Source organism: Myotis lucifugus, unplaced genomic scaffold (genome assembly GCF_000147115.1).
Source record: "Myotis lucifugus unplaced genomic scaffold, Myoluc2.0 scaffold_100, whole genome shotgun sequence".
Lineage (NCBI taxonomy): Eukaryota > Metazoa > Chordata > Mammalia > Chiroptera > Vespertilionidae > Myotis > Myotis lucifugus.
Genome location: NW_005871148.1, coordinates 1423907 through 1446876, shown reverse-complemented (window position 1 = coordinate 1446876; position 22970 = coordinate 1423907). Strand labels below are relative to the sequence as shown.

The 22970-nt window shown below is 41.0% G+C and overlaps 1 protein-coding gene across 5 annotated transcripts in view; it reads right to left on the bottom strand.

Annotated features, from left to right (window-relative positions):
- STAT3 (signal transducer and activator of transcription 3) overlaps positions 1-21510 on the bottom strand; it is a 48863-nt gene extending 27353 nt beyond the window's left edge. For 3 of the 5 annotated variants that reach the window (XM_006092370.3, XM_023756908.1, XM_023756909.1), the window contains exon 1: positions 21217-21452. The gene's annotated coding sequence lies outside the window, so the exon portion shown is untranslated. Of the gene's footprint in view, positions 1-15056; positions 15179-21216 lie in introns of those variants that run through there. The other 2 variants (XM_006092366.2, XM_006092365.3) reach the window with 2 other exon arrangements.
- Between the last annotated feature and the right edge of the window lie 1460 nt (positions 21511-22970).

Below are 22970 nucleotides of genomic sequence, written 5' to 3'. Positions count from 1 at the left end.
AAAGAAGAGGAGAAAAAGTAAAAGGCTATTAATGCTAGACAAAGACACTCAATCTTTATAAAACTTTCACTGTAGAATGAAAGGTATAATGAATGATAGGAGTCCATATTTAAATATTAAAGCTTTAACTATGTAATCATTGTTAACTTAACCATTCATAATTACCCTAGATGGTAAGACTTTGAAATTTCAAATTTAAAAAATAGATAATTCAAAGTAAGTATCCTTGTATAATAAACATATAATTTCATTGCTTACAAATCCCAATAGCACCTTAAGTCTATATATAAATCTAATTTTGATTTCCCAGAAAGACAAAATGTTAGCACTTGAGTGCCCAATCTGAACTATACTTATTGTAACACTCAATTACAAATAATAGGATTTGCTTTAAAGTCAGAAACCAACTCTTCCTTGTAAAAATGGACACTGAGATGTAAGAAAAATTGAATTAGAGTTCCCCACTAATGTGGCAAAATTGAATATATGAAAGAAGTACTAAATTCCTGGGGAGTAGAGCTTGGAGAAATAAGGAAAAGGACAGTTTTTCAGGACACTCTGGAGCACTCTAACCCCCAAAAAAGTCTATTTCCCTCATTCTTCTTACCTCACTGTAATTCTTCTGGGAAAAGTTAAAGCCTCTTGTGCCAAGCACATTATTTTCTCCATTCCAAACCTGATCACTAGCACTACCTTTGCATAGTTATCCAGTGTATATCCAGAAACAGAGAGAATAAAATTATCAGAGTTACAGTTAACTTCAAGAGGCAGAGACTACCAGGAATGGGAACAGCAAAAGGGAAGGAAACCTAGTGCTCTGATCCTTGGAGGACAGCCAGGGTTTTAAAGACAAAACCAAAAGAATTACCCCAAATCTAGTGCATACTCAGCTGTCTTCGGGAAAATTCTGACAACTATGAAATACCAAGACCTCTTATTATTTCTAAGATAATAATGGTAAGAAATTTAAAGAAACAAACTGATGTAGTTTCCATACTTCATTTGAGATAGGTACTATATTTGATCACAAATACTTCAGATTAAAGGAACAAGAACCTAACAAACATAAATCTCTCCAAATTGAAAGTAATACGGATATGCTTCATCAATTACTAAGTGCACAGTTTATGGTTAAAGCTGCCTGAAAACTGGTCTGACTCTATATGAAAACCACAAAACAGACAGAATTTGTGTGTCACACAGTCTCCCCACTTTGTGACACTTCCACTCCTCCAACCAGACACACTGCTCCAAAGCAGTGGGGTATGAGGCCAAGGAAATGAAACTTTATACTGGCTGGGCCGGGTGCAAACCCTGACTGCCATTTATTAGCTCTTTGTTTGGAAAACATTACTTGACTACTGATTTCAGTAAAATGAGAAATGCCCCTCTTTTAAGGATTGTTGTAAAAGTTTTTTTAAAACACACATACAACATAATGGATGTACAGCATCCCTCCTATATAGTAAGGGACTGGGTGTACCTTACTGCTGTATAGTTCCTCCCTACCCCACCCCCCATGGCATCCCTTTCATCAACATATTTTATGCTAAATGAATTTTCTCAATGCCCTGGGACACAGATAAATTCCTCAGATTAGCCGAGTTAAATGATAAAGTGAGTTAAATGATAAAGTCTGCTTTCCCTGCAATGTAAAACACATGCATTTCAATGGGCCTTTGTATCATATCCTGAGGGAGGAAGTTAGTAACACTGTGATTTGGTGTATGTAAGGAGACAAGGAGAGGACAGGAGGGTTAAGTGGTGCCCTAATCCAATATCTCCACCTAGTTTACCTGAGGATAGCTCCAGGTCCTAAAAAGACTAAGGGAAATATATTAAGGGCTCCAGCAGGGTGGCTCAGTTGGTTGGAGCACCGGTCCATGGTACACAGAAAAGGTGGCGGGTTCGATTCTCAATCAGGGCACATACCCAGGTTGCAGGCTTGATCCCCAGTAGGGGGCGTGCAGGAAGCAGCCGATCAATGATTCTCATCATTAATGTTTCTATCTTTCCCCCTCCCTTTCTCTCTGAAATCAATTATATATATATATTTATTTTTATTTTTTAAATCACCTGGGTTTAAGAGCAATCCAAATAACTAATGATTATGGCTAATATTTATATAGTACTTACTAGGTATCAGCCACTGTTTTAAGCACTTGACATATATTTCTTTATTTATTTCATCCTCACACAATCCTATGAGATAGATGCTATTTTTATCCCCATTTTACAGAGGAGGAAACTGAGGCACGGGATTTTAAGTGAGTCACCCAAGGTCATACTGGTAGTAGGCATGGAGTTGGAATCCTAACCCAAATACAGTAGTCTGTTTTCAAAGTTCCTGCTCTTAGCCATTATGCTACAGAGGGAGTTTTAATTGATCTTTAAGTAACTCATGAGTCAACCATGATACCAAGTCAATGTGACATTATAGTGTGTTAACACACATATAGAGTGTTACAACTAAAGGATCTATTAGTCCTGCTGGAACTGGCCCATATCTAGAATGATATTCTAATTGTATCACATTTTAAATGGCACACTGAAAAAACAAATACATACTCCTAGGGTGTAAGGAGTCCAAAAACTTGAATGTTTTGCCCAGTAAAAAGGCTTGAGGAACAGGAAGTGGAGTTAGCAGAGAAAAAACTAAATTATGGAAGAGTGGCTCTTCAAATACTTGGAGATCTCTACATGAAAAGAGTAAATCACTCCAAAACTGGAATCTGTTTCCCCATAACATATACTCTGAATTCTGTCCTCGGAGTGATTTCCTCTGTATGCAGAGGTTCCAACCCCTGGCTGCAGATTAGAATTATAAGGGCAGATACTTCTTAAAATAAATACAAAAATTCGTGGCAACCAAACCAGATGCTGAGGGTGGGAACCAGGTTTCAACATTTAAAAGCTCATCAGATGATATTAATGAGTGGCCAGATTGAGAACCTGGGAATACACAGTAGAGGTCAGAGCTCAACTCTAGATGCACAGTAGAATCACCTAAGGAACTGTGAGAAGCCAGACGTTGGTCCTTACACTAGCTGGACTCAATAATAATCTTCAGGGTGGGGTCCAGGCAGTTGTCATGAAGCAGAACACTGCAGAAACTGCATAAGGAGACTCTGACGTGAGATGAGGTTGGAGAAGACTCTCAGGTAAGCCACATGAAGAAATAGGGCAATGGTGAGGTCTGCAAAGCTTGAAGCAGACAAATGATCATTTGATTTACATTTCAGAAAGATTCTTTAAGATGAAAGGATCAAGGTAAGAGGTGGTGGCAGCCCAAACTTGGGTAGCAGCCTCAGAAATGTTTTCAAGCAGACATCTTCCAGAGACATTAATGAGGAAGACAGCATGGGACTTGGTGACTGTTTGAAGGGCAAAGGCGACTCAGAGAAAGAAGGGACAAACTGCCACGTTCCTGTTGCGTTTGGTGTTCAAATGGAGGTTAAATGCTCACCGTGAGAAATGTCACAGCAGTAATTCTGATACTGGAAGAGCAACTGGGCTGGACGGCCTCTAAAAAACTCTTCAGTCAATAAATTATGATCAGGTTCCATCCCCTCAAGACATAAGGTTACTGCAACCCAAGAATAAATGCTGCAGTATAAGTAGTAAATTGATATTTAACCAAAAATATCAGAACCCAGCACACACACACCCTTTCCCCCAAGAAAAGGCATCAAAGAAAATCGGACAGAAATCTCAGAGCCACAATGCAGCTGGGCCACAAGAGCTTTGAACTGTCTCCCCACATATGCTTGCCTCCTTCCAGTCAATTTTCCACATTGTAGAGAGAGATTTTCAAGACATAGACTTGGTCTTGCTATTCCCCTAGTTAAAACCCCATTGACGACCTTGCATTGTTCTTAGGTTGAGAAACAAAATATGTAATATCATGTCAGAAAAGTATTGTGCTTAGAGCATGGATCCTGGAGCCACAGTGCCCAGACCTGAATCCTCCACTTGTGAGAGAGTGCCAGTTATTTTGCCTCTTTGTGCCTCAGTTTCCTCATCTGTAAAAAGGGGGAGAAAACAGGACTTACCTCACAGGATCGTTGTTAGAACTAAAGATTAATGTACACGAAGTGCGTAGGACACAGCTAGCACACAGTATATAAGTGTTGGTGTTATTAATGTGGCCGAGGGCCTGGGTAGCCCTGCCTTTCTTGTGTCAGCTGGCACCAGCCTGCTGGCTGAGCTCCTGGCACTCCCTCTGCTCTTCTTTCAGCTGCTCAAAAATGCCAAGGCCTTCCTCCACAGGCCTTCTTTCCATCACCATCACCACTATTTAGACCCAAGCACTATAACTCCATAACCTGCACTTGTAACCGCTATACTGGACTGACCCCAGTATCCAGCAGAATGAATAAACCGCTGGTATGAATTACAACTACACTGATAAGCCAGATTCTCCCAGGCCAGGACACTGCGTCCACTAAGAAGTATTCTGAGAAGCAGACCAACTCTTTCAGTTTTCCTTTCAATAAGAGTAAAATCACAGCACATCCCCCAGCTCAAAAATATAACTAACTTCTCATTGTCCTTTACAAAATCTTTCTCCCTGCCTAAGGCTCTCCAACTCCTCAGCCAACTTAGGCAACTCCAGCTCCTTTCTCCAGCCTCAAGATGACTTTCAAAAATGTCCTGTCTTCCGTCAAGTCACCTTATCTCCTTCTCCACCCCCACCCCTTCAGACTTTGTTCTTTTCTCACAGATAGTCTCGCCTAAACTGTTTTTCTCCTTGGTGGCATTATATGTCCCTTTCCAGCCAGTGTTCGAGGCTTTCCCTAACTCACCTCTGGCCCAATCACTGCTTTAACTCTGAATGCCTGCAGTACTTACTAATACTGTTGTAATATGATGTATGCAGCTGAGGCTTTTTCTTGTTTTAATTCCATTTCCTCCATTTGAGAAGCTCTCTGCTGGCAACCCTCACGTATCATTCCTATTCAGGGCTTCCAACAGGATATTAGATTTAAGACACCAAAAAACATTTCCTTTATAGTTTCCTTTACTCACATTTGCACACACACATAAATACCACCTCCACTGCAAAAGTTCCTGCTGAACAGTCACTGATGGCCACAATACTGCAAAGTATGGCACCCGTAAGACTTCTGCATCTGGGGAAACAAGATGAACTCTACCCTGTATGACTGGCTACCTAGAATTTGGAAGTTTTTCCAGAGAGAAGCAAAGCATCCTTCCAATGAGCTGTGAATGCCGATGGGCTCACCCTCACAGGGATCAGAGGCAGGCTGCCAACTTTTTAAAACAGAATGAGTACAGCCTTTGAGAAACAACTGTAAGTTGGGCAAGCAAATCGTCATGTCATAATTTCCAAGCTTGAAGGCAACTGAAGGGAGGAGAAGGGCAAGTTGCTGGAAAAGCCTGTGGGTTCTGTTATCTTTGGCCAAAGCCCAAATAAGAGTCATAAAAGCATCCACTAATCTACAATGCGATCTAAGTTATTAATATTCTTTTAAGCCAGGCAAATGAAATAAAGCAGAGAAAGGAAACAAATTTCTGAATCTCAACATCACAAACCAACAATATAGATCAATACTTTTTGAAGAGAAGGAAGACTCTTTTCTCAAATTTATTCTGGTCACTTTCCCTACAAGAGATATTAAGGTAGTCCTGGTTGCTTAGCTTGAAGCAATTTATAACTGGGGCTAAGAGTCCATGCCCATGGATCCTGTGTTAGAACTTCTTCCTTTAAAGTAACTATGGATTAGGGGCAGAACCTCAAATTCAAAGAGCATTTGTGGTGGTTAGAAAGCATGGACCAAACTCTTTGATACCTGTCCCACTGAAAGAAGGGAACTTTGCCCTCTTCTCTTGAACCTGGCTAAATCCATGACTGCTCCAACCAACGGAGTATGGCAGAACTATCCACATGCAACTTCTAAGGCTATGCCGCTTCTACCTGAGTCTCTTGAAAGGCTCATTCTCCAGAACCCAGCCAACATCTTGTGAGAAGCCCAAGGCAAAAAGTTCTTCCACATGGAGGCCCTTGGTCTGCATCCCAGCTAGGATCAGCCTTTGCCTCATTCCGGCCCAGGCACCATGTGAGTGAAGCAGCACTGAGTGCCCCCAGATGTCCAAGTCTTCCCAGCTGAGGCCCCAGACACTGTGGAGCAAAGACAAGACATCCCTGCTGTGCCTATCGAAATTCCAGCCCCAGAATCCAAGAGCATCATAAAAAGGTTGCTGTTCTATGCCCTAAATTTGAGGTGGTTTATTGCATTTGGACAACATTTCTACTAACATAGTCATAGAATACCACTTTTATAGAGACTCCAATATCCATGAGAAGAGAATTTGCAGTTTCAAAGGAAAAGGTTTTGCTGTTAAAAGTATTTTAATAGTAAACTTCTGTTTTCCTCTATGCTCTCACTTTATAAATGCCCTATCCTTTCTCATGGACTCCAGAGTCCAATATCTATCTAACAGCGTATTCAATACCTCCACTTGGATGTCTAACAATCATCTCAAATTTAATGTACCCCAAACTAACCCCTACATCAAAAACTCCCAGCCAAATTCCCCTCCAATCTTCCCCATTTTAGCAAATGACAACTCCATTCTTACATGTGCTCAGGCTAAAAACCTTGAAAATATGCCTTTACTCCAATCTCTATTCTCCTCTTGCCCCTTCCCCCTTCTCCCCCCACAACAGCCAATCCATTAACAAATTCTGTTGGTTCTGTCTTCAAAATATAACTAGAACTAGAGGCCCGATGCACAAAATTCATGCAAGAGTAGGCCTTCCTTCCCCCAGCTGACAGTACTAGCTTCCCTCTGGCACCCAGGACCCGGGCTTCCCTCGCAGCCCCAGCTTTGTCCGGAAGGTCGTTGGAAGGACATCTGGTCTAATTAGCATATTACGCTTTTATTATTATAGATGTGAGCACTTCTCATCACTGTACTGCTATAATCTTTTTGTTGTTGTTAATCCTCACCTGAGAATACTTTTTCCATTTTTTACAGAGATTGGAATGGGGGCAGGGAGGGGGGGGAGAAAGAGACCAGCCAGGGATTAAAAGTGCAACCCAGGAACATGCCCTTGACTGGGAATCAAACCCAAGACCCTTTGGTGCTCACACCAACACTCTAACCATTTAGCAACATTAGCCATGGCTCCACTAATACAATCTTAGTCCAAGTCACCATCATCTCTTACCTTAGATTACTGCCTTCAATTCCCAACTGATTTTGATGCTCTTACCCTTGTCCCTCTGCAGCAAGCATGTTAAACTTGCAGCCTGCAGGCCACATGCCTCATTTATTTGGCCCATGTTAGCCTTTGAGTTTGACATGCTTGCTCTACAGTCTATTCTTCACATTATAAATCCTTTCAAAATATAAGTCAGATCAAGGTTCGATTCCTGGTCACGTCACATGCCCAGGTTGCAGGCTCGATCCCCAGTAGGGGGCATGCAGGAGGCAGCTGATCAATGATTCTCTCTTGCCGGAAGCCGGTCCATCCTTGCTGCTTGACCCAGTCGCTGCAGGAAAGAAACATCTGCACAGCATATGTTTCAAGGGACCTGGCATATATAGCATATTGTTCTTAATATGTTTGCTCTCCTTAGCGCCATGTGTTTTAACCAAGGTCACCTCTCTGAGAAAGGTTGTTTCCCCAGGTGGGGATTTTTCCCTGAGGTTAGGGAGGGGATACAACCCCTTAATTAAGTGCCAGGCGGGTAGTTAAGCTACATAATCTTTACTCCCTGGAATGGAGATAAGAAACGCCCTAACCTTTGTAATAGAAATTGACAGGATTAAAATCGGCTGGTATAAATATGGATGTAACAAGACAATAAACATCAGATCCTGATCAGTTCCTAACCAGAACTCCGACCAGAACTTTGGCTGGAGATCCTGGCTAGAGGTCCTGACTAGGCTGCTGATCAACTGAAGGCTGTCTTCGTGTCATTCCTTCTTCGCAGACTCCATCCACACCTTTGGGGACCCCTGGACCCGCTGGGGTTGGACTCCAGCAGGAAGTGTGCAAGAGGCAGCTGATTGATGTTTCTCTCTCATCGATGTTTCTAACTCTCTATCCCTCTTCCTTCCTCTCTGTAAAAAACCAATAAAATATATTTTTAAAAAAATAATAATAATTTCCCTTTCCAGATTAAAAGGGACTCATCTAGTACCCAATCCAACGAAATTTCAGAAGAGTGGGAATAAATAAGTTATACAAGCTTCCAGAGAAAAGAACCAGGTCTCTTAGAGAGGATCAGAAATCAGAACAGCATCATACTTTGATGAATTCTAAGCCAAATGCCAAAAATGCCTTCAAAATGATGAATTATTTAATGCCCACCCAAATGATCATTCAAAAAGAATAAAGATATTTCAGATACATGCCATCTCAAAAAATGTCCTTCCCATGCACCTTTACCAGAAAGAGGAAGACATGGGATCCACAAAAAGGGAACTCCAATAAAGGACAGTGGTAAAAGGAGACTCATATAGCAGCAGGACTGGGCAAGGGGCATGGGGGTTGCCTAGAAAATAACGAACAGACTGTCAATGTATTTAAGTTTGTTTTTTAAGTAAACTGCCAAGCATTTCAGAGACCTGCTGGAACATTTGGGGAAGTTAGCAATAGGTATAAGGAAAAAAACATTTTTAATAAAAATATTAATGCCAGGAAAAAGCAAATATTTGTATATGAAAGGAAACACAATCAGAGTATACTACATGGCTTATCAGTGAACAATATTTAGTTGAAATAAAATGTATGATTAGTGGTTTAACAAAAGTGGCTTAAAAATTATGATTATATTGTGAGGTATATGGGAAGGAATAGTGGTGGTTAAAAAAAATAAATCTTCACCAGTGATAAGAAGTTAAAAGATATCTAAAATTTGATATATCAAGAACAGTAATGAACAACATAAACTGATGAACAAAAACAGATCCAGAGACTGAGAAGCATCGATCAAACCCTCAAACCTCAGAGGGAAGGTAGGGGAGGGCGGGGGTAAGGGGAAGAGATTAACCAAAGGACTTGTATGCGTGCATATAAGCCTAACCAATGGACACAGACACCAGGGGGGTGAGGGCATGAGTGTGTGGGGGGGCAATGGGGAGATAAGGACACATATACCTTAATCAATCAATAAAGAAAAAAAAAAGAATAGTAGTATAAGCTTATTACTTAGAAGCATGGACATAAATACCAGAAGAAAAAGCTAAATGCTTTGAAAGTGGCTATCTCTGGGAAGTAATATGTAAAAGTAAGGAGGGATAGCACAAAAGATATCAATATGTCTTTTAGCATTCTTCGACTTCTTAAATTATTTGTATGCATTACTTGGGTAAAAATTAAAATTATATTTTAAAGTGAAAATATAACATGATGTTATCTCTTTTTTTTAGTACCAAAATAAAAAAAATAGGTAACATCATGTTATATTCTCAGAAGGAATCTGCTTACTTGACATTGGCCCATTTATTTATTAAAAAAAACACACACACACAATTTGGAACCAAGGCCAGGGTATATAGAGTGGTGAACAGAACAGATAGGTCTCTGCCCTCTTTGAAATGGAGGAATACAGACAAGTAAATGAGGAAGATAATTAACACTGGTGATAAGAGCAGTAAAGATGACAGGATAGTGAGTGACTGAGGTCAGGTTGACAAGATTAGGTGAGGGATCTAAGAGGAAGTAACTATTTGTTCTTGGAAAACAGACCTTTTTATGTTAAAATCTCAGCTTAGAATTTCAATTTAGCAGTTCCAACTCCTTACTAAGACCAAGACCATGTACCTGCCCTTGAGTGGCTGTTAACTAGAAATCCTTAGTAATAAGAGCTAGGTATATCATGCCTTTCCCCCTCCTGCACCCCCCCCCACATCCTCCACCCCCATTATAAGCTGGCTTCTTCTCCCCTTTTTTGGTGAGGTTCCATTTGATTTTTGCCTCTGAAGAGTTCCCAAATTTTCTTAAGAACTCAGTTTACCCAACATTTTTTGGTGTTTTGTACAGAAGGGTTTTTAGGGTATCTACCACAGAGTGGGAACAGAAATCAGGATGTGACAAAGGAATTTAAGAAAACTTTGGAGGCAGAACCAACAGGACTTGCTGATAACTTGAAGAGAAGCAGAGGTTATGAGAGAACAAGGGAATTAAGGATATTCCTAGGTTGTTTACTTGCACAATGGAGTGATGCCATTTATTTAGATGAGGAACGTTGGGGGGAAAGGCACAAGCTTGTAATGAGAAAAGCTTAAGAGTTGTTTTGGACAAGATACATGAGACAACTACAGGCTGTCCAAAGGGAAATGTCACGTGAGCACCAGGATACAGGTATTGGGAGCCTAGAGACACCTGAGTTGGAGGCACACCTTTGATAGTCATCAGGATGTAGATGATGGTTAAAACCCAAGTAACAAATGTAGGGAGGACAATTGAAAAAGAGAAGAAAAAATAACCCCAGACAAAGGCCCAAGGCACTTCAACATTAGTATTTACGTAGAGAATGAACCAGGAAAGGTCTCATAGAAAGACCAATAAGAAAAACCAGGAGTCACAGAAGTTGGAAGAATAGTGTCTTGCCCAGCCACGATGGTTCAGTGGTTGAGCGTTGTCCTATAAACCAGGAGGTCACAGTTCGATTCCTGGTCAGGGCACGTGCGCAGGTTGTGGGCTTGATCCCCGGTGTGGGGCATGCAGGAGGCAGTCGATCAATGATTTTCATCACTGATGCTTCTCTCTCTCTCTCTCTCTCTCTCTCTCTCTCTCCCCCTTCCACTCTGAAATCAATAAAACTATATATATGTAGTATATGTATGTATATATATGTGTGTATATATATATATATATATATATATATATATATATATTAAAAAAGAATAGAGTGTCTTAAGACAAAAAGGTGTTCAACTCTGTCCAGTACCACTAAAAGGGTGAATAAAATGGTGAGAGAGTAGTAGCACTATTTAATTTGGTAATGTAGAGACACTGGTGATATACCTTTCAATTAGGCTAATGTTTCTGAACCCCAAGATAAAGCCACCAAGAAGTTCACAAAGACACTCAAAACACTCTTGTTACTTTTCTTCCCAGGATTCATTGCCTTAAAGGCTCTCAGGACCTCCTGGAAGACTGTTTTCTCACTTTTGTCTCTTAATATGACCCCAAAAAAGTGATTTAAAAGGGCCCGAGAAGAATGACCTCTAGAAATAGTGATTTTTCCGCCCTCAAAAGATTTATACATTTTCAGTATTTCTCCACTCTTCCATTCCACCCAGGCTCAGCACTGTTCAGGGTTTAAGGAGGAATCAATATACCATCCAACACATTATATGAAAGGGCAGAGAGATTAAACATAAAAACCAGTATCTAAATCTATACACTATGGACTATAGGCCTCTGGCCAGCCCTATCTAGACCCAGGAGAGTTTGAGGATTAAATTTAGGGGGTGAAAAGGTAAGTACTTCATTTCCTTGTCCCTAGTATACTAAACACAAGCATCCTAAAGTTTGTTTCTGCATGACTTTGGATTCTAAAACATCATTTTATGACAGTTTTTTAAAGTTTTAAAGAGCAAAATTTTAATTTATCTAAAATAGACAAAGAATCCTTAAAACTCTCTCAAAAATAAGAAAACAATCCAATTTTAAAAATAATCTGAACAGAAGATACAGAGATGGCAAAAAAAGCATATGAAAAGATGCTTGACATCATATGCCACCAGGAAATTACAAATTAAACAATGAGATACCACTAAACACCTATTAATTAGAAGGTCCAAAATCCAAAATACTGACACCACCAAATGCTGGGGAGGATGTGGAGCAACAGAAATTCCATTCATTTCTGGTGAGAATGCAAAATTGAACAGCCACTTTGGAAGACAGTTTGGCAGTTTCTTACAAAACTAAGCAAATTCTTAACATACAATCTGGCAATTATTCTCCTTGGTATTTGCCCAAATGAGTTGAAAGCTTGTATCTACACAAAAACCTGCACATGAATATTTATAGCAGCTTTAATTATAAAAGCAAAAACTTGGAAGCAATAAGGATGTCCTTCAATAGGTGAATATATAAACAAACTGTGGTATACATAGACAATGGACTATTAATAAGGGAATAAGAAGAAATGAGCTATCAAGCCAAGAAAAGACAATGAAGAATCTAAATGAATGTTGCTAAGTGAAAGAAGGCAATCTGAAATTGCTACATACTATATAATTCCAACTATATGATATTCTGGAAAAGATAAAACTATAGAGATAGTAAAAAAGATCAGTGGTTGGCAGTGTGGGGTGTGCAGAAGGCAGCCAACCAATGATTCTCATCAATGATGTTTCTATCTCTCTCCCTCTCCCTTCTTCTCTGAAATCAATAAAAATATACTTTAAAAAAATAAATGAAAGACATTATAAAGACATGTCTAAATAGAACAACACTACTTGTATAATTTAAAAACAATTGTTAAATTGTCTTTATAAAGTAATCCAAGCAGTCAGAAACCGTCTGTCTTAATAAGTTCGTAGATATTCTATCAAAAAAACAGACAACATTGCCCTGGCTGGGTGGCTCCGTTGGTTGGGGCACATACCTAGATTGAAGATTTAATCCCTGGTCAGAGCCCATACAGGAGGCAACCAATCGATGTTTCTCTCTCACATCCACGTCTCTCTCTCTCTCTCTCTCTCTCACTCTCACTCTCGCTCACGTCTCTCTCTCTCTCTCTCTCTCTCACTCTCACTCTCGCTCTCTCTTTCTCTTTCTCCACCCCCACCCTTTATCTCTCTCTCTCTCAAATCAATAAGCATATCCTCAAGTGAGGATAAAAAAAAGGGGGGACTCATCCTCAAGAATTGAGACACAATGATGTTTTTGTTTTTTTTACAATGACTACTAGTGAAAGTGCAAATGCCACTAAGTAAAAAACACAAATAATATTATAAAAGTAGTTTTTACATCAAAGAACCCCCTTAAAGAAGCTCAGGAACCCCCACGGGTCTGCTGAACAGTCCTCTGAGAATTGCTGCTATAGACAACTCAAACAAAAGCATCAGTGAGCAACCATCCGTGGGAACAATACAAAACACCAAAAACTACCCCTGCCCCACTTGCCAAAGGAGCAACGGGGCTTAAATGAAACAGTTTGCTGTGTTTTAGGAGTGGTGTGCTTTAGACTTCTCCCAAAAATTAAGGGGGGAAATGTGCACTCTGTTAATTGAAAAGCTACATTTCTAAACAGTATGCATATTATAATTAAAACATTAAAAGTATACTATATGCATAGATTTATTTGTATGTACCTGAACACAAACATAAGGATATTTACAACACTGACTTCTGTCTTCAGATTCTACAAAAATCTGTGCCTACCATTAGATTAATTAAATGAATAATAGCATCCATAGCTTAAAATACTACTACACAGACCTTAAAAACATGAGGCAGATATAAACATATTCACATTGAGTGTTTTCTATGACAAAGTGACAAGAGCAAGATAAAGAGTTATTGTGTATAATTTACCCCTACTGATGGAAGAAAAAAAGTGAAAATATATTTGCATGTGTACACATAAATCATTCTGAAAAGGTAAGTGAGAAATAGGTAACTAACAGTCCCTAAGGAAGAGATACTGTCCACTTACTACATACCTTTTTGTACTGATTAATTAAAACATGTTTTCCAAAAATATTACTTTTACAATAAAGAAAACTGGAGTCTGGAACTGAAAAACAAAACTAATATATTCTTGCTGCAAGTCTATGGTTAAGACTCACATTCATCTCTTCTAGGGAAAGGGGTAACTATTTAACCCAGAGGTGGTAGGGAATCTTCTCTGTCCCCCACCTCCAGTCTCATTCTCCACTATTTGGAAAATATTCTCAGTGGGTATAAAAGAATGGTACTCTCATTGTAAAGCTTAGGGTAAACTGAGGTAGAAGTCTATGGAATCACATAGCTGCATACAAAGCACTTCTGACCTTGGACATCTCGGATATTTCTGCAGAAACAGAACTTTTTCTTTTTAAATGAATAACCTTTAATTTTAAAAGCAGTTTTAAGTTCAAAGCAAAATTAAGTGGAAAGTACAGAGAATTCCCATAAACCTTCTGTTCCTCAATAGGCACAACCTCCCCGACAACAGACGTATGGAACTACAGTGGTACATTAGAGAAACAGGAATCTTGGATGGCCCCAGGATTCTTCAACATAGCAATTAGGACCCTAAAGTGTCCCACATGCTTACTCCCACTTACATCCCACTCTTGTTTATGCACTCTAATGCAAAGAGACAATAACACATGGAATAAAGAATATTGACATTTAGCTTCAGAATGCTTCAATTATTCCACCTGCCCCTATGAATTAGACAGTTACCATCCTAATTATGTTTTAGTTTGGTTAATGTTTCAATAAATTTTCTTTCCCTAAACATATTGATTTTTTTTAAAAGGCCCAAATACAAAACAGATTTGTCAGGCAGTCAGTCTGAGATTAAATATTTATTATGTCTAAACCACAAGTAGAAAAAAATTCAAAGGCCGACTATTTTAATGCTAACTTGATGCAATATTGCACTTGGGTTTCTAGGAGAGGTAATTACACAGCTAACAGCTGGGTTTTGAGGTTTTGAGGATTACATTTGGGTGGACTGAGGTGGAAGAGTAGGGAAGAACAAAGTAAAAGTCTAATGCTTTCAGATTCTGTCAGAAAAAGTGCTTGCTAAACAGCAAAACAAAATTAACATTAGCAAAGATGTGAAGAACATGCACTTTAGGAAGCTTTCACCTAAGCAGGTGCTCCAATTCTGACTCAAATCCTCTAATTCTTGTAACAAGAATGAGAGGTCAGGACACCGCAAACTAATAAATTCAATCAACAGAACGGGAAAACAGGTGGTTAATACCAGACAAGGTAGGGTTTTCCTAAATTGGGTTTGCCTTCGATAATCTAAATCAGTTTTCAGAAATGGCTTCTACAAAAACTACCCAAACATCCCCCTAATAATCTGTACTCCTCCTCCACAATGGGGAAGCCATTTATTTACCAGAAGGTTCACTTTCTCTTTCAAGCTCTGCTGGCTTCCTCCAGCGCACGTACGGCCAAGAAACAACTGGAAGGCCTTTCCTTCTTGTCTTCTCCGATCCAAAACCGGAGAGCTGGTGTGTGAGAACCTGTTTTGCAGAGAAGCTGAGTGCTGCTTCTTCACCGCAAGGCAATTTCAAATACAAATTCATTTGCAAATAAAAGTTACAGGACAGGCAAACAGCTCTACTCCTCCAATGAAAACACACACTCGTACACATAAACACACAAAGATGAGAAGGAACAAATCACCTCCCAGCCTCTTACTCCGCCTCCCCCCGCCCCCAACTGAACGCTGTCCTTGCCTGACTCCTCTACCCCTCAAACTTTCAATATTATCTGCACTTTTTGTGTCATAAAGAACTCCAAATTTCGAAGTGATAATAAATGTAGTGAATATTGCTTAAAATAAATGAGCCTCAGTCACAGGTTTTGGAAAAGGCAGAGAGATTCTCATGGGGACATTGGTGTAAACAGAAATTTTCATTTTGCTTTGCCTATTTCTTTTACGTGATGGCCTCCATCTCCTCCACCACAATGTAAATCCCCCTGGTCCCTCTTCATTTCATTTTTCCCTATTAGGTTAGAATCTCCCAATTACTCCTTCTTTCCTTTATTTTGGGTCATTAATGGCTACCATGAATCATAACTTCCCTGACTTTTAGTTAGATATATGTGCAGTTTTTAATATTAATTATTAGCTATCTGCCAGGCGCTGAGCAAAGTAGTTTATATACAGTATCTTGCTTAATCTTCACGACTCCCCTCCAATTGGACCATTTTTTGGATAGAGAAACTGAAACCCAGAGAAGTTAAAACAACTGACCCCAAGGTCCAAGAGGTTGTGGATCTGGACCATTCTTTCTTTCTTTCTTTTTTTTTTTTTTTTAATATATTTTATTGATTTCTTACAGAGAGGAAGGGAGAGGGATAGAGAGTTAGAAACATCAATGAGAGAGAAACATCGATCAGCTGCCTCCTGCACACTCCCTACTGGGTATGTGTCTGCAACCAAGGTACATGCCCTTGACCGGAATCGAACGTGGGACCCTTGAGTCCGCAGGCCGACGCTCTATCCATTGAGCCAAACCGGTTAGGGCTGGACCATTCTTTTATCTATAGCAACTGTGGACCATAAAACCCTCAACCACACTGCCCAAGCATTTCAACACTATAATAATAGCTATGTTAGGAAAGCTCAAAATATAAGTTCCTCATCCATTGTAGTTAAAAAGTCAAAGGTCAGGTAAAAGTTCACTGATTAGAAATGTCATTTATTCTAGTGGATGGAGGTAGCAGAAAGGAAAACCAGATAATCCAAACCTTATTTTGTCTTGGAGTGGGGCAGATTTACCTTCCTTATTGTTCTTTTATTAGACTGTGAAAAAGGAATTTGCAATATGTCCAAGATAAACTGATAAGTAGAAAAAGCTGCAAGAAGTCTGGAGAAATATACACCAAACTATTAACCTATTATATATAAAAATATATAATACATATTTTTACAAATTTAAATGTTTTACAATAGCATGTATTCTTTTTTAATTTTTTTATTGAATTTATTGGGGTGACATTAGTTAATAAAATTATATAGGTTTCAAGTGTACAATTCTATAATACATTATCTATATATTATGTTCACCACCCAAAGTCAAGTCTCCTTCAGCCACCTTTTATCTGCCTTTACCCCTTTCTACCTGCCCCCAACCCCCTTTTCCTCTGATAATCACCAAGCATGTATTACTTCCCTAAGTAGGAAAAACAACTTAATGACATTTGAACCCAATTATTAACAGAAGAGAAAGGATAAGAGCTGTAGCTCTGCAGCTTCCTTTACCCTCAGTTTAGTTCTCCTAAATTAAGAACTTCCACTTAGAGCTCCCTGAATGCACTATGCTGTTTTAAGCCTCTTACTCCTATTCCTTTGGCCTTAAATGCAACTGCTTACCACTTAGCTCTGAAGGAAAAGTTCTATTCATCCTACAAAACCCTATTCAGGAGTTCCCACCTGATAAAGCCCCTGTATGACAAAGTCTTTTCTCATCCGTGAAGAGAATCAATCTCTTTAACTAGACATTTAATAAGAACTTAGATTTATGGAATTCTTACTGTGCACCAGGCACTATGCTAAACATTTTACCTATTTTATTTCACTGAGTCTATAAGTGGCAGATCCAGGATCCAATCCCAGATCTGTTTGACTCCAGAGTTTGAACCTTAAACCACTATTCTGTCATCTACTCTGCCTGAAGTCCATACTAACAGAGCATACCCTCTGTCCCCACAGTAATGCCCCCAGTTCCGTGAAAACAGGGACCATGTTTCACTATCTCTGGATCCTGCCTAGCACAATAACTGGCTCTCAATATCCTATATAATCCTATATAATAAAGAGCTAATATGCTAATTAGACAAAACAGCAGAACGAACATCTGGACAACCTTCCGGACGAAGCCGGGGCTTCGAGGGCCGAGCCCCTTGCACGGATTTCATGCATTGGGCCTCTAGTACAATATGTTTGCCTATCTGAACTAAGAGTTGTGATAATCCTAACATGGTAAATGAGAACTGACCATAATAGAAATTCATTCTTCCATATGCTATTCCCTTTAAAAACTGAAGACATCCCAAACAATTTACGGCCAAAGTACTATCTGGCCATCCTGATTAAAGTGCACCATAGTAAGCCAAGGTTTCTAGCAACAAATGTGTAACCATAACATTAATTTTTTCACCATAACCAACAAAGACTGAAACAGCCCAGCAATGCCAAGGCTGAACCTCACCAAGGCTGCTTGCTACAGGACACCAGAGGTTCTTCAGGATTTGGGGATGTTCTTAAAGTGTTCTTTGGCTGGTTTTTATGAATGACCCAAAAGTTATAGTAAAATTTTTAAAATATGGAAGACATAAAAGGTGAGTAGTCAATTTGTAGACAATTAAACATCCAAAAAAACAAACACATACCTGCACTTAACGCACACAAATCCAATAAATCAGTTCACCTTTCTTTGGGTGCTCCCAGTTTATAAGGTTAACCTCAATGACAACTCCACCAGGGCAGAGGCTATGTGTACTGATATACTTTGTACAAATTAACCAATGCCGGCCACATGCCTGACACATAGTAGGCACTCCATAATTAAACACCAGTACTTGGCCTCACACATCGTTAAAAGCTTCCCCTACAAAAGGATTGTACTGAAATTCCTTGGTCTTATAGTCAAGATATCATATAAGTAGGCACTCCTTCTCCCCTACTTACCTGCCTAATCTACCAGGATTTTGTGCTATATCACCATAACTCCTCACCGGAAATTCTTTATAGATATCAAACTCCAACCATTATTTGAGACCCAGATCAAATCTCTCCTTTGGCAAGAAGAATTCCTACAGAACTCCATGCCTTGTAACCTCTCCTTCCTCTAAAGACCTGTAGCGCTTACTACAACACTGTCCAGTAGAACTTTCCACAATAATAGAAATATTCTTTATCTGTGCTATCTACACTAATAAAAGGGTAATATGCTAATTAGACCGGACGTCCTTCTGGATGAAGCCAGGGCCAGAGCGAAGCCTGGATCCTGGGTGCCTGCCGATGGCTGGAGGGAAGCAGCCCTGGTCCCGGGGGCCGGAGGGAAGCCAGTGCCAGCAGGCAGGAGAAGGAAGGCCTACTCTTGCACGAATTTTCGTGCATCAGGCCTCTAGTACATTATATAAAATAGCTAATTTATTGAATATCAGACAATGTCCCACCATCTCTTTGAAGACATGCTGCATTGTAGGGGTAAAGCATTTTTCAAGTTGCCTCAGTAAACTGCAAGTTCTATAAACAAGTCATCTCATTCTTCACCGCAACTTTCACTAAGTTGCAGAAAGTAAATATTTGTTCATTTGTACACCATCTCTGAGAAAACTATAAGGTAAAAAGGTGCTGGACTCTGTGTCTGAAATGAGAGTCACTATCTCTGCCCCATCTCACATCTAAATGTCAAAACATGCAGAATCAAGGAGGAGAAAGCAACTTTCTGGAAACGCAAACGGCCACTGATCCAGCCACAGGCTGAAGTGACATTTAGGTCACAACTGTCCTTCATCTACAAGCTTGCCTAAATAAATATCTCTTTCCATTAGGAAATAGCTAAATTCTGAGGATAAATTATGCCAACTAAAAAGTCAGTTACTTCCCAAGTTAGATAGAGCAGTTAGAAAAATGACCTTGGCAAACCCCACTTGCACTTTTCCTCCTGTTTATCACATATCTCCCATGGAGTCTTACAGCCTATTGGTGGTATTTCACTATCCATGTGTACGTTAGAATTTCACTGACAGTTTTCCCACTGGGGTTTACACTCGCTCTAAAATAAGACCGAATACTTAAGCATAGATAGTCGAAAGAACACAAAATATACAGGAGTGTGAGTTCCACCACTACGGCACTCTGCTGCCTTAGGCAAATGTCTTGTTCCTTTGGCCTCAATTTCCTAGTCTACAAAATAGGATATGAACTATCTATATCTAACCCTTGTGGGTCAAATCACAACTGTGGATATTTCTAAATGGTTCTTCTTTCCAACAGGACTACACACAAAAACAAAAGACTCATAAACTTGCTAGTGGTTTTTTTGTGATGGATGTGCTAAGAAATATAGAGACTAAGAACAACCCTCCAACATCTACAACAATTTTTTTTTTTTTTTTTTTGTATTGCAGCCTTCCTTCCCCCATCCCACTAGTCTGAGCATAAATTCTGCCAGTATTCCAGTCTGGCACATGTAATAAGGAAATAAATGTGTTGACTCAAGGAACACAGACATATTTAACATATAACAAAATAGGAAACTGGCTGAATCAGGTTATAACAGTCTAAAGCCACATATAAGAGACTGAGATGATTTACTATTCTGATGTATTCAAACCAAGGCTTTATCAGCACAGCTAACCAAAGTTACAACCCATACACAGAATATAAAACCAGCAGATGCACATTACACATATTTTTGTATAAGAATAAGGGTGTCAACACTATACACCCACTTGATATAACAGAGGGATGTCTACTAAACATGGAAAAAGCAACTTGGGTGGCAGTTTGGATTTGGCTAACGGAAGCCCCGCCACACCACCCGAACACAGGTAAAGTTTGCACACATGGCTTCACCAAGGCCAGCCAGTCTTTGTTTCCCTCTCCTCTGCATTTACCCAAGATCTTGGCTCTGAGACAAAAAAAACTCCTACTCGCGATTGGCTCATTCTGCCCTATGCAATTAAGCAACACCACAATCCAGTAAACGTAGAGGCTCCATTATTTATCTTCTGGCCGAGTTTACCAGGTGTTTATAAAAGAACAATGACAAGGAGAAAAGAGGTTTATTTCGCTCTAGGGCTGGCTTGATTGGGGGGAGAGGGGGAGTGGTATTTTGTTGTTGTGTTTTGGTTTGTGGGGTTTTTTTTTTGAAGGGGGTTGGGGAGAAACCCGGCTTAACCTAGAAAAAGACCGGCGGGGATTTAGAAAGAGTGTGTAAGGCTGTCAATTTCCCTACAGGAAACTTGATTCTTATGCAATAATCCTACCCACAACCAATGAGCCCAGGAGACCGTAGGAGGAAGACACCTATTTCTGCCTCCAAGAGGGGCACAGCCGGCTCCTAAGGGATCCAACACAGGGCAAGGCCGAGGACGGGGGGCTCTTTTCAACGCCACCCCGCCTCTCCGCGACCTCTGCGGGCTTGACAGCCGCTCCTATGGCCGGAACGTCCCCGAGTCCCAGGGAGCAGGAAGTGGGGGGGGCTGTCCCTCACTCCCGCCACCCCCACGCGAGTGCTCTCGCCCCACGGTCCTCCCCCCTCGAGCCCGTTCTCTCTTCCTCGCCGCCTTCCCTTCCTCCGAAGAACGAAACTTCCTTCCAGCGCCCTCTGTCCCTTCAGAGGCCCGCTCCTGTCACCCCGGAGGTGTCCCTTCGGAGCGGCCCTCCAAGTCTCCTCTATCCTCCCGCCCCTCTGAAGTTTCCTTCCACAACTTCCCCCCAACCAGCCAAAAGCCTCCGTCCCCTCCGGCGCCCACCGCGTCCTCGGGCCCGGGAGCCGCGCGGGGGGCGCGACCCCACCCTTCACACCCTTCACCTGTTTCTCGGGCTGAGGCCCGACAGGCCGGGGTGCGTTGCTCCGGGGTTACGGGCCGCGGGCTCCCTCAGGCCGCAGGGTCTCTCCTCGCAGACGCGGAGAGGGAGAGCCGAGCCGGGTTACTCGTCAAGGATCCGGTTCGGGCTCACTCCCTCCGCTGCAACGACGGAACCCCAGGCTCTCCCTCCCAGTCTACGCCGCCGCCGCCGCCGCAGCTCCGGAAACCTCTGAATTACAGCCCCTCCAGCCAATCCCCGCCCAGCCCCATCCTGACCAAGACGCGCCTTCTTGCATAATTCATGAGACGGCCAGTATTCTCCTCCACACAGAAGCGCTGGAGCGTGCACTGCACACCAACTGACCAATGAGAAGAGCCTTAGGGAGAAAGGGCGGGGCCAGCATACAGCTGGGAACGCCCCGTGCTGGCTGTTCCGAAGGCTCAGTCCTCCTCCCTCCGCAATAGCAGGGGAATTGCCGATGTCTCGGGACCAGAAGTCCGGAGGGAGGGAGGGAAGATGGCTGGAATGTCCTGCTAAAAACTCAGCTGAGTTCCTGGCAGTGTGTGACGTCAAGACACTTTAAATGCCCCTGATGCGGCTCTCTTTTGCCTGCTCTCCCTTTTTCCGGTTCTAAATACCACGTGGCGGCCAGGGTGGGAGCCACTTACCACGTGGGAATCAGCCAGTTAGTCCCCAAGTATCGCCAGATCCCCAGGGGGCCCAACACCTCAACTGGGTTTCTGAGGACAGTAAAAAGAACATGGGTGACTCCTGCCTGCCCTGAACTCCAGTTTCTGCGTGAGATGAGACACACACACACCCGGAAATATGACGTGGAAATAGAATAATTACTAGAGTGCGTGGGGAGAGAGTAGTGGATTTAACCCTGTTCTCTGTTCCCTCACTTGAAGCATCAAACGTCAACTGCTTGCACATTGGCCAATTCACGAGAATGCAGAAGGCAGTGTATATATATATATATATATTGGCACGTATACACATTTTTATGCTTCTGAGTTGAAATACTTGAAATCGCCTTTTTTTTTTTCCTGGTTAACTTAAATCGCAAGTTTTACTGCATTGAATGAAGCCAGTAGTTTATAGGAAATGTAGACATTTTACCCTACATAATGGAGGATGTACTTTGCATAATGGAATGATTTATGTGTGAGTGTATGCCCCTGCTGATATTATCAGGGTATGTTTTTTAATAACAGCTATTAGTGTTTGTGTTTGTTGTGTTTTAGTAAAGGGGTATAAAGATGAAATCTTAAACCACCCAGATAACTACTGATGACATTTTTTAATGAAACTAATATATGTTGTGGTTAGGAAATTCAACCAATTCAGAAAACTTGAAAATTAAACATGAAAATCTCCCCCCTTCACCCATCAGTTCTTCTCCCCAAGGATAGCTATTCTTGTGTGTTTGTTTTTTGTGGGGGTTTTTGTTAAACCTCACCCAAGGTTATTTTTTCCACTGCTTTTTAGAGGGAGGGAGGGAGGCAGAGAGAGAGAGAGAGGAACATCTATATAAGAGAGACACATCAATTGGATGCCTCTTCATGCAGGGGATCCAATCTGCAATGCAGGTACTGCCCTTGACAGGGAATCAAACAAGAGACCTTTGGTTCTCAGGCCTACACTCTATTCTCTGAGCCACACTGGCCAGGGCAAGGATAGCTATTATTAATTTCTGGTGAGGAAAACAACGACTCTTAACTTTGGGGGAGAGAGGTCACTGAGCCTACTGGA